Here is a 12,534-nt window from a genome sequence, read left to right as displayed (position 1 = left end):
TACATGAAATAGCAATAATGAGCATGTCCATGAATTTGTTATTAAGCTTTATCTAAAAGGTCTACTTTGTAAAATTAGTATATTGGAATTTGGGTTTGTTTTGTTCCAATGTCATGCTTTCACTAGTATGAAGAACTCAAAATTCTTTCCACAAAAATCCAATTAAACATAACATAATCATAAAAATCTCCTGGCAAAAAAAAAAAAAAAAAAAAAAAAAAAAAAAAAAAAAAGGTAAGTGAGAGTTACTTTAGTTGTCCAGGGTAGCAAAATCAGCATGTATTAGAAGCACCTGGAACCCAAGAGATCAAGTCTGGCCTTCAGCCACAGCCTCATAGAATTTATTTCTTAAACACACATACACACTCCCTGAAAAGTTAAAAAGGTGTTTTATTCCTATGACGTTGGAACTGAACTTAGCTGATCACCTCAAATTTATGTAGAAAAGATCATTCTTATTAACAATACATTTGTCTATAATTTCAGTTTTCTATTTAATTTATATAGAATTAATTATTTCAGTTCACTAAACCACAAATGCAGTGTCCCAGATATAATTGACTATCTCACCCAATTTTCTTTTCTTCCGTTGCATTGGAAGATGAGAAGACAGTGGCTCAGAGAACTTGAAATAGCTTGTGCATGGCCATACCTCTAGTCAGTAGCAGCAATGGAACTGGAATCCATAGTCTTGTGCTTTTGCCATGACTACCTACTATTTTGCTTGGATATCAGACTGGACAGAATAGAATTGGAGCATTTCAAGGACAATTTTCTTCCCAAAATGGACATGAGACAAATGACATCTCTAAGTCAAAAAAATAACAAAATATTACTGCACATTTCATGTCTTATAAGCTGACAGTTGCATATAATGGAAATAACCTGGATTTGGAGAAAAAAATAACCTGAATTTGGAGTTGAAGGACCTCAGTTCAAATCCAAACTCATGTTCATTTGAAAGCTACATGACCTCTAAAGTTTCTTCTATGATTCAATAAAGTTAGCACTTTTCTCAGAGTAGACTTATAAGGCAGGTTAATGGAAATGGTATCCCCATTGTAAAAGATGGGAAATATGGTATGGCAGATAGAATATTGCCTTGGCTATTAAAAGACCTGAATATGACTCCCACTGAAGAACATGACCAGCTCTGTTACACTGAGAAAGTCATTCCTTTCTAATACCAAGCCTAAAATTACAATTCTATTCAACAAACATTTATTGAACACCTATTAAATGGAGGACAATGTGCAAGGCATTGAGATGGCTACAAAAAATGAAAATGACATTCTTACCCTCAAGGAGCTTTTAATCTAATATAAGAAGGAAGGTAAGACTCATCAAAAGAATTAAAAGGTCTCTCTGATGTTTTGAGCATGGAAAACTGGTAGGTAGAATTTTGCTCTCATTAGCAGAAGTAAAGGTATCTCAAGAAATGAAATATAAATTCCTTGAGGATAGGTACTAGAATTTTTGTTATTGTGTTCCCAGCACATAGTAAAATCCTTGGCATATTGTAGAGTCTTAATAAAAACTTGTTGAACAACTGGCAAATTGGTTGTTATCAGAATGAGGAGCAAGTAATAGAATAAAAATGATGAGTTTGGGGAGTTGTAGGAATAGGACTTTTGTGGGAAAATATTTTTTATTCAGGGCATGTAGGTGGTGTGGTACATAAAGTACTGAGCCTGGAGTCAGGAAGACTCATCTTCATGAGTTGAAATCTGGCCTCAGACATGTAGCAGCTGTGTGATCTTGGGCAAATCACTTTACCCTGTTTGCCTCATTTCCTCATCTGTGAAACGAGCAGGAAAAGAAAATGAAAAACCATTCCAGTATCTTTGCCAAGAAATCACAAAAGAGATTGCAAAAATCAGACCTGATTGAAGCAACAGAACAGCAATTGTTTTATTGATAATCATACCTTATAGTCGATACAAACAAATGTGAATGTAGCAGATGTTTACCTAGATTCTTATTTTTGTGGGCAGGGGATATAGTCTGGGTCTTCATTAAAGGTCTTCTCTGAAACTTGGGGTTTTCTCCTTTTCATAGCCCAGAAAAAAATATTGAGGAAATTTCACAAAATTTTGGCCTGGGATGGTTGGTATTACATAACCCAGAGGAAAATTTAAACTGGTCTGGAGTGATAGGATAAGAGAGTGAACGTGAAGGGACAAATTTAGGAAAATGGCACCCAAGTATCCCTCTGCATTCCTTCTTATGCTCTATCCATTTGAATACACTGAGAAACCTGGGCTATTTTTTTTCCATTATACAATTCCCTTCCCCTCATACTTACTAGAGTGAATTGTGGGAGATGCACAAATAAATTATTACATGTGGAGCTGATCTAGGATGCACATGGAAGTAGGAGCCTCCTACTGCCCATGCAAGTCAGGTCACCCTCATGAAGGAGGTAGAAATCAGCTGGGTTCAGTGAGTTCCAGAGTCATCTCCACAGGCTGGATGTTGACCCTTCAGGAGATTTTTCTTTTCTTTTATTTTTTCCCTTTGGGCTGTGTGTGTGTATGTGTGTTGAAAGGATATTTGCTAGCTAGCTCCCTGTAGGAACAGCTGGGAGAGGACGATTGAGCTCCTGGGGTTTTGGCTTGCCTGCAAAGGCTTGGAGCTGCAAGGCCTGCAAAGGATTTGTGGGCTTCCAAACTTCATTGGTTGCTTTGATGCATTTGGCTTTATTCATTTATAATGGTATGATTAAAGAACTGTATACAGTTTGTACTATATTGCATATGACTTCAATTGATATGCAGCCGAGACAAGACAAAATAATTTTTTTTTATTGATAATTGATTGTATAAATCCCCATACAGTAAGGAGAAATGAGCCTTTAAGACTGGTTTTTTGCTCTATCTATCATAACTATCGAATCCAATTCATATATATATAAAGGGAATCTCCTGTCCAAAAATGATTTTTAAAGCAAAAAAAAAAAAAAAATTTTAAAGGAATACAAATACATCTTATAGATAAGTGTGGACCTAGGAAGATGTGTTGTACAGTAGAAAATTGTCTGTAAAAACCTTCCTATTTCTTTCTTATATTTCTATATAAATTATACATTTTTCCTAAATTATTTTATTAGGTGACACTACTTGTTATGTTCTACCATTCCCTCTATATATTATTTTGCAAAAAAAGAGTTTAGATTCTAAATCAGTGTTGCCCTTCACTACCAAGTCTCATTGATCAACAAAAAAATTAAGTATTCTCTGGCTGGTATGCTCTCTGAATACTTTTGGATTCCTAGATGTAATCACTTTACTTCAATTAAAAATAGTTATGATATATACAACTAATTGGAAATGACCTTAATAACCAAAAATTTCCTGTTTATTAAAATATATTCAATTTCATTTTTTGTATTTCTTTAAATCTTCATGACTTCTAGAGGTCTCTAGTTAATTTCTTGAGGAAAATATATATGAAGTTTGTGAATGATCTACAAACATTTGATCTATTCATTTCTTATTCCTGAAACATATTTCCCTATATATTTGTTACTAATCTACCCCATCCCAATCACTAACTAGAATTAAAGTCACTGACCATCAGTGTCAATATTGGTTTGATTTCCAGGATTTTGTTAAGTTCTTCTTAGGATTTTTCTTAACTCTGTCTCCTAAATTAGATGATGAAGCAAAAACTGGATTTTTTTGTGTTTTTCATGTTGTTGTTTTTTTCATAAATTCCTCATAAGTACAGCCAAGTCAAGAAAGCATTAACATCTAAATGAAGTAGGGGATATGAGAACAGTGGTATAAGAAATGATGAGCTTAATAATCTTAGAATAACATCGATAGACTTGCATAAAATAATGAAGAGTGAAATGAGCAGAATCAAGAGAATGTTGTATATAGTAAGAACAATATTGTTTTAAGAAAAATTTTGAGCAACTAAGTCATGTTGACTATTGTAAATACCTAAATTAACTATAAAGGCCTAATGAAGGAAGATGCTATTTGCATCAGAGAAAGAACTGGTAAATAGAAGTGTGTATAGAATGATTTTATATATGTGTATATATATATATGCATATATACACACACACGTGTGTGTGTAATGGTAGCCATTTCTAGGGCGGGGGGGAGAAGAAAAAGAAAAAAAAAAGAAATTTACATGATAATTTTATTATATAGTTAAAGGACTAGCAAGTTGGACATAGTAGATATGCAGTTTCATGTGCAATATCTTTTTATTATATTATGTTATGGAAATGCTTGTTTTATTCTTAACTTTAAAATAAAATAAAATTTTAAAGACTGTGAGAATATAAAAGGTATGACTGTACTAAACAAGGGTAAATATGACGCTAATTTTCTTTTTTCTCAATAGTATTTTATTTTTTTCCAAATACATGTAAAAATTGTTTTCAACATTCATTTTTGTAAGACTTTGTGTTCCAAGTTTTTTTCTCTCCCTCTCCCCAAGACAACAAGTTATATATGTTAAATATGTACTATCCTTTTAAACATATTTCTATATTTGTCATGTCATGCAAGAAAAATCAGACTAAAAGGGGGAAAAAACACGAGAAAGGGGAAAAAACAAGCAAATAAATCCCAAAAATACTATGCTTTGATTTACATTATGACTCCAATTTTCAAAAAAGACAAGAAAATGGATTCAACAAACCCTAACACATAAGCTCAACCTTAATTCCTAATGAAATTCTAGATTGTTTTATTAAAGCAATGGTTCATAAACATCTAGAAAAGAAAAGACCATAAAGCCTTCTAGAATCAGTTATGCTACATTAAAAGCAATGAAATTTGGGTCAAACACAACAGACTATATTAGTATCATATGATCAAAGCCAAAGCACACATTCTTCCTTTCTGTTAACAATGGATAAGCTATAAATATGCAAAGTGGCAAGTACTGGATATCTAGTGTACTAGTTCCAAGGACTATGTTTAATTCATGGTGTACTTGGGAATTTGGGGGAAAATATCTACTATATTTAATCAGAATCCATCTATTAAAAACCCTAACATGCCAGGTCATTTCCTAAGTTGCTAGAAGGGTATATCAAAGGAATATTTTCAGATAGGATAGAACACTGGTCTTGGAGTCAAAAAGTCCTAGATTCAAATACTGCCTCATATTCTTACTAGCTATGTGACCTTTGGCAAGTCACTTAAACTTATGGGAATATTTATTCACAGAGTCATTCTGAGAATCTAGTAAGATACTATCTACAAACCTTGTGTATTACAAAATGTGAGCTATGATTATTATGACAAATTTCAATTGAATATTTGAAAAAATGTGGTCTATATTACATGATAATGCAGGCAGTGAGCTTCAGAATCAGTTGAATGGCCAAATCCAAAGAACACTAACTAATATTCTTAGGTCAATTTGCAAGCTGACTCCAGTGTAAGATTGACTTTTTGCTAGTAATGTTTTTTATCAGTGACTTGAAAAAAAAAAAAAGACATTTACAGCATGCTTGTCATTTACAGATAGCACAAAGTTAGATGTAACAGCTCATATGTGAAAAGGACTCTGCAAACCTCACACCATATGCATTGGTCCTCCCTGAATACCCCATAGGCCCCAATTATTATTTCATTAAACAGCTTTCCTTTTACCTGAATAGTAAAGGTAAAAACTTTGGTAGGACCTTGTAATCTATGGGTAAAGACAAGCAAAATACTTTAAATCTGGTTTAGCCTTGTCTGGAGGATTCACCATAGAAATTAGAGAACATTTTTTCAGGTACTACATAGGGATTAAGGACCACCTGTGGGGGGGAAAAAACATGGAGGTAGAAGAATGTACTGCCAAATATCTAAAATAGCTAGTGTGTCACATTAGCCAAACCATAGAGTACACAAAAGGAAATAACATGAAAAATTTAGAAATGTGGGCTGGAACAATAAAGGACTTCAAATGCAAAACTAAGGAAGATATATCTCATACTAAAGGTGTTGTCAATCTTATGTTTTAGGAGGATTATTGTGGAGGATGAATAAATTGGAGACAGGAGACACCAGAATCAGGGAAGCCAGTTAGGAGCATAACTGAAAAAGACCAGATGAGAGATGATGAGAATTTGAGCTAAAGCAAATATTCTATGTAGGGTTGTGTATGTGGGGGTCACAAATTTAATATTTGTTATCAGTAAATGTTTGATTTGTATATCTATTTTGTATACTTGTATACATGGGATCACAAAAATTTCTCAGGTCAAAAAGAGTCACAGTGAAAATGTTTAAGAAGCTCTGAGCTAGAATAGGAGTAAGCTACACAAATGCAGAAAAGGGAATGAATGTAAGAGATACTGGGAAATAGAATCAACAAAACCTGACAATGTTTTGGACATAGGGTTGAGAGAAAGGGATAGATTGAGAATGACTCTCAAATTGTGAATGCAAGAACAGAGATGCTTTGAACCAAAACAAGGGAGTTTGGAGGAAGGGCAGCTTCAGGTGATAGGATTTGGGAGAAAATACTGAGTTTGGGACCTATGGGATAACCAGATGGAAAAGTCACTCCTGTCATTGTTAATGTGGGACTGGAGCTTAGAAGAAATTAAAGCTATATGCACAGATCTAGGGGGGTCATTTATATAGAGAATATAATTGAATCCATGGAGGGTTGATGACAGAGGATTGATGAGCTCTTAGAAACAAAGGATATATGAAGAAAAGGAGACCCAGGGCAAAGCCAAAGAAAAATTTAATTTTTTGGAGCCACTAAGCAATGACTGGTGGTTTTTTTAGTCAGTTTGGCAGGTCTACCCTATCCAAATTCCTTTGATAGTAGCTGACTTTAATTTATATTTTTACTATGGAGACCTAGCTTAAGCTATACTATTATATTTACCTTCTTTCCCAAGATATTCCTTCCTAATCCTATACCTAATGATATAAGCAGGTTTTTCTCTATACTTCTGGTAACAATTTTTCATCTTAATCTAATTTGTGTCCTTGGTTTCCAACTCACATTTATATTTCAATAGGTCTCCTGAACTCCTATCCTTTTCAACTCTACCCTAAGTTGAAGTTACAGATCAGGAAAAGAGGATTTTATTTATTTATTTTTGAAGCAATCTAAAGGAAAATTTGAAACTTGTCTTGATTCTACAGATTGCTTGCAGATCCAAACCTCAGGCTGCTTTCCTCACTCCTGGCAAATAAGCTTAAAGCCTAGGGGTGAAGAGGGAAGCAAATGAACTAAATTGTTCTAGAAATGTGTTCTCTAGATGCTCTCTAATATAGCCAGACATTCAGCAAATATTTATTAAGCACTGACTGTATCCAGATACTATGTTGGCCCCAGTGGAACATTCAAAAATGAATGAGGGTCCTTTAAGACAAAAATCTATTCCCTCAAATAGTTTATAATCAAACAAAGGAGATCAGACAGGGAGAAAATCACTAAATTACAAGATAGAATGTGATAAATTTTATAATGAAACAAAGTATTCTGGGAGTGTAAAGGAGAGAGACTACATTTGTAGCTTGGGGAGTCAGATTCTTCTAGCAGCTCTGGCATTTGATCTAGGCCTTAAAGGATAGGGAGGTTTTCAGCAGTGTTTGGGAGGAGAAAGTCATTCCAGATAGTGCAAATAAACAAAGATGCAAAAAATAAGGTGTTTGAAAAAAATGTAAAAATAGGTGAGCGTAGCTGGAGTATGAGATAAATAAAGAGAAAGTGATAGAAAAGTCTAGAGAGATTTCAAAATCATATTTCCCTCCACCCATTCTCACATCACATATCTTTTAGTCCCTTTACTATCCTATTTGCCCTTGATGATTGTCTTCCACTTAATCATTGCCCTTCCAAAAGTGTGATGCCTAGAATTGATTTCTAGTCTAGATATAGCATAGGGCTATGAACAACAGGACTATCATCTCCCTTGCTCTGGACAAATGTGCCCCAAATTTACCCCAGATTTTTTTTATTTATCACATTACATCATCAGCTCTTATTGAGTCTGCAGACCATTAAAACCCCCAGATCTTTTGAATGGTTGACCAACCATACCTCCATCATGCTATATTTAGACAGTTAATATTTTTCAACATAAGTTTAGGATTTTACATTTGTCTCTTTAAAATTTCATCTTATCGGATCCAGCCCAATAGTCTAGCCTATTGTAATCTTTTTGGATTCTAATTCTATCACCCAAACGAGTAAAGTATCCCTTTCGGTTTCATGGCATTCCTAAATTCTTAGGTACGTTAGGGAACTTAATCTGTCATTCAAGGTCCTCTACAAAGTGGTTCCATGTTAGCTTCCATCATTGTTCTTCACACATTTTCAGGGCTAGTTGAACCAGACAGCTATGTTTATCCTACCATTTTCCACCTCTGCTTTGTCAGGCGGTCATCTACATTAGAATATACCCCCTCCTCATTTCTGCTTGCTTAAGGTGCAACTCAGGTCTCACTTCCTCAATAGAACCTTCCCTGATCCTTCCAGTAAGAAGCAGAAGAGATGCCCATTAATTGGAGAATGGCTGAACAAATTGTGTTGGTTTAGTGTAATGGAATACCATTGTGTTGTAAAGAAACATTCAATGAACCTAGGCACAGTGAAACAAGAGAACAATACAGGTAATGACTATGTTAAAAAGAACACTAATGGAAGTAAATTTTGAGTAATCATGAAGAAGAATTTTAGTTCCAGTAAACAGAATATGAAACACACTTCCTTTTCTAACAATCCTTTCATAGGAAGAGATGGGGGGATTATGAATACAGATTGTTGTAAAGGTTATTAGCTGTAATATCTGAATCAGTTTTGCTTAATAAAATGGTTTTTGTTTTGTTTTGTTTTGGTACAAGGGAAGGTTTAATTGTTCTATGGGGGGAAATGGAGTGCAGTAAGTGAAATGAAAGCTAAAGGTGATGAGCCCTGGAAAGAGCCACCAGTTACTGGTCTTTCCTGAACCATATATCCTTACTGGTTTTCCCATTGTTAAGTGTAATGGCATTCCATGTCTTTCTTCAAAACATTGAAAGCTTTCATGATGAACTCATAAAATTCTATTGATGAAGTGCTTTCAGCCAATCAGTCAATAAACTTGTACTAAATGCCTAGGTACCAGGCACTGCACTAAAGCCCCAAGGGTACAAAAAAAGGCAATAGACAATCCCTGCCCTCAAGGAATTCACAATCTGAAGGGAAAGGAGACTAGTTACAAACTGGATAAACAGGAAATAGTTAAGAGAGGGAAGTTGAGTGGAGGATTTTAGTAGAGATTTAAAAACAGGAAAGGCAGTAAGCAGAAATGAGGTATGGGAGACAGGCAGTGAAAATACCCAGATCCAAGAGGTGGAGTGTCTTGTTCATGGAGTAACAAAAAAATGTCAATTGGATTGAATAGTACCTGGTGGGGAATAAGGTAAGAGAGGACTAAGTTATAAAGGGCTTTTTAACACCAAAACATTCTGCATTTGATTCCGGAATTGATAGAGAGACACCAGAATTTATCAAACAGGGAGGGTGATGTGCTAGGACCCACAATTTAGGAAAATCATTGGTGATTGTGTATGTGTGATTTGGTGGTTTCATGGAGGATAAATTGGAGTGGGGAGACACTTGAGGCAACAAGACCTACCAGCAGACTTTTACAATAACCAAGAAGTGATGAGGACCTCTGCCAAAACAGTGGTCCTGCCTTGCCCTTTATGGGAGTATCCTAAATATTATTGATTACCATTATATGGCTGAAGAATTGTCCTTTCTACTGTTAATGTCTTCCCTCTGATATTATTCCCATTTGACCTGTTTGTATGTTGTCTTTCCCCCATTAGACTGAAAATCCTTCTTTTGCTTTTCTTTTTATTTGCTTGTTTTTATCTTGCCTGACAAATAATAAATGCTTATTGACTGACTATTATTAACTTATTGCCAGAGACTATTTCTTATGTTTCATTGCATTCCTTCTAGCTTTAATATATAATCACTGAATGTATTTTTTAAAAGACCTAAGAAAGTAACAAATTCAGCTCTATAAAGAAGTGAAAATTTTTCAGCTACTTGCATCAGATCCCTTTCTCTACCCCTTAACTCCTGCTTTACTTTACTTATTTGTCATCTCTTGGTGAAGTATTGTAAAGGATTTAAAACGTGGAGAGCAGTGGTGATGTTTGTACAATAGTTTGGCAACAGATTCTTTTTGCATTTCTTACTAAAATATGTGCTCAGCAAGTCACAAAAGGCAAGCAGCCACATTTGGGTGTCAAATTACAATTGAAGTTCTCAGTTTCTCAAGTCCAGCCAAGTAAAACAGGAAACTTGGGGACTGTAGGTATCAACTCTCCTCTGATCTTGCCAGAACTTTACTATGATTATAGTAAATTCATATGACAAAGGAAAAAAATTGCATGGTCAGAAATACTAAACATCTTCTCCTTGCCCTAATCTGCCTGAACGAAACCTTGATTTTCCCCATCACCTTCCATTCTCCAAGACCTACTTCATCTTTTCCCATATTTTTCAGCACAATTGTCATGTAAGACAATAAACAAGCATCTCTGGCAAGCAAAAGTCTCCTTTTTTCATCTCATGCTTGAACCAAACAGAGATACTGTTATTCAGGGTGGCCCGTTGGGGCCAGGGAGAGATCAAGGTTCAAGCCCTGATTCTCATGCACACTGACTGGGTGACCCTGGCAAATTGCATAAATTCTCACTGACCTAGGAAATGTTAATAATATTATCTCATTTAATTGCCCCAATAACTCTGGGGGATAGATACTATTATTTTTCCCATTTTACATACTGAGATAGAAAGAGGTTAAGTAACTTGCTTAGAGAAACACAGATAATAACTGTCTTAAACTACATTTGAACACTGTGCCTCTGTACTAGTTACCTACAAAAATTATAAATTGCAGAGAGGGTGCTAACCTGGGTTGATACATAAGAGTTCTCTCATCCAGGATTTCAAAGTATCAATGAAATGTCAGAACTATCCCTGCCCTCAAGAAGATTTCATTCATAAGATCAGAAAATTAACTTTGAACTGTACTTCCATGTACTCATGCCAATCGATGACATTTTCCTGATTATATTCCATAATACTACATGGGCTTCTACATGCCACATAAGTATTATATTATAATACTACCTCCTCAGGGTGATCCTCAGCTCCTCAAGAGATTGGTATATCCATTTGCATCAGACAAAAATTCAAGTGGAAGAAAGTGTGGTGCCGGTTGTGATATGAAGTTGGATGATAGACAAATATCTTTTACATATTATTGATGACAGGCACTTGTATCTAGGCTCAGAATTAAATAGGAGGAGTAGAGCAAACTGGATTACATTTAGAAAATTGTGTAATGCCTTCAATGATCCCAAGATGCTCTTGACACAAAAGGTCACTCCATTAACAATAATATTCTCCCAATGGTATCATATCACTATAAATCAAGAGTACCACAATTTTTCAATAATCAAAATGGATATGATTAGAAAGAACAACTGAGAGATGCAAGGTGAATGCCAGTGGGATTCAGTCTATTATGAACAATGACTTACATGTAAAACATTCACAAAAGACCTTATTTGGGAAATGTATGGTTGGAAAGAGAAGAAGCATTATATAGTGAATAGAAAGTCAGTCCTGAAAGCCAGGAAAATTTCTATTCAAATGCTATCTCTGACATATAATGACAATATCATCCCAGAAAAGATATTTAAGGCTTCAGCACCTGAGGCAACTTTCTAAAAACTTTCTAAAGTTTTTGCAAAGAAGGTAGTTATCTGATTTGGCAGAGGGAGTTTCTTCACCTAGGATCTCCCTAAACCAGAAACCGCAGGCCCAATCCCTATCCCTGTCCCAAAGATTGGAAAAGAAGGTAAGTGGTCTAATATCCAAAGTAGAGATACTGATGGAGAGCCTGAGTACATTGGGGCTGCTTTGATGCCCAATGTTCAGGAAATACAACTGTAGAGGGCTGGTTGGGGCAGTACCTGTTAAACTAGAGGAGAGCAGAGAAATATATTTCATCCTCCCAAGGAAACACCAAGAACCATGTCCACATACTTCCTAAGACTACAGAGAGCCAAAGAGTGTCTGTCTATCTGTCTGTTGTCTCTCTTTCACACACATACACACACACACACACACACACACACACACACACACACACACACACACTACCCTAATTACATTCTTAGTAAGGAGGAAACTGGTGACCTTTCACACAAAAGATTACCTCATAAATAACTATATTCTCTCATTGATTATATTGCTGCAAAAGAGCCACAATCTCAAGAATTAAAATGGATGTGATAGAAGGGACAATAGAGATGCATGGTGAGTGCATATTTTAAGAAAGGGACAGAGATTTGGCCCCCCATTTCCTTGCTATAGGAAACTCTCTAACAATGCAAGTCTCCATATTCTTTGGACTCCCCAAAAGGTTAACTGATTTGTGCATGATTACATAGCCAATTGTTGTTCCTCCTTAGTGCTTCAAGAAGACCAATAACATCAAGAGATTAATGTCTTGACTTACAAGTGTATTGGATTTCTCTACCT

Source organism: Sminthopsis crassicaudata, chromosome 4 (genome assembly GCF_048593235.1).
Source record: "Sminthopsis crassicaudata isolate SCR6 chromosome 4, ASM4859323v1, whole genome shotgun sequence".
In the NCBI taxonomy this organism is placed as follows: Eukaryota; Metazoa; Chordata; class Mammalia; order Dasyuromorphia; family Dasyuridae; genus Sminthopsis; species Sminthopsis crassicaudata.
This window is presented reverse-complemented; position numbering follows the sequence as displayed.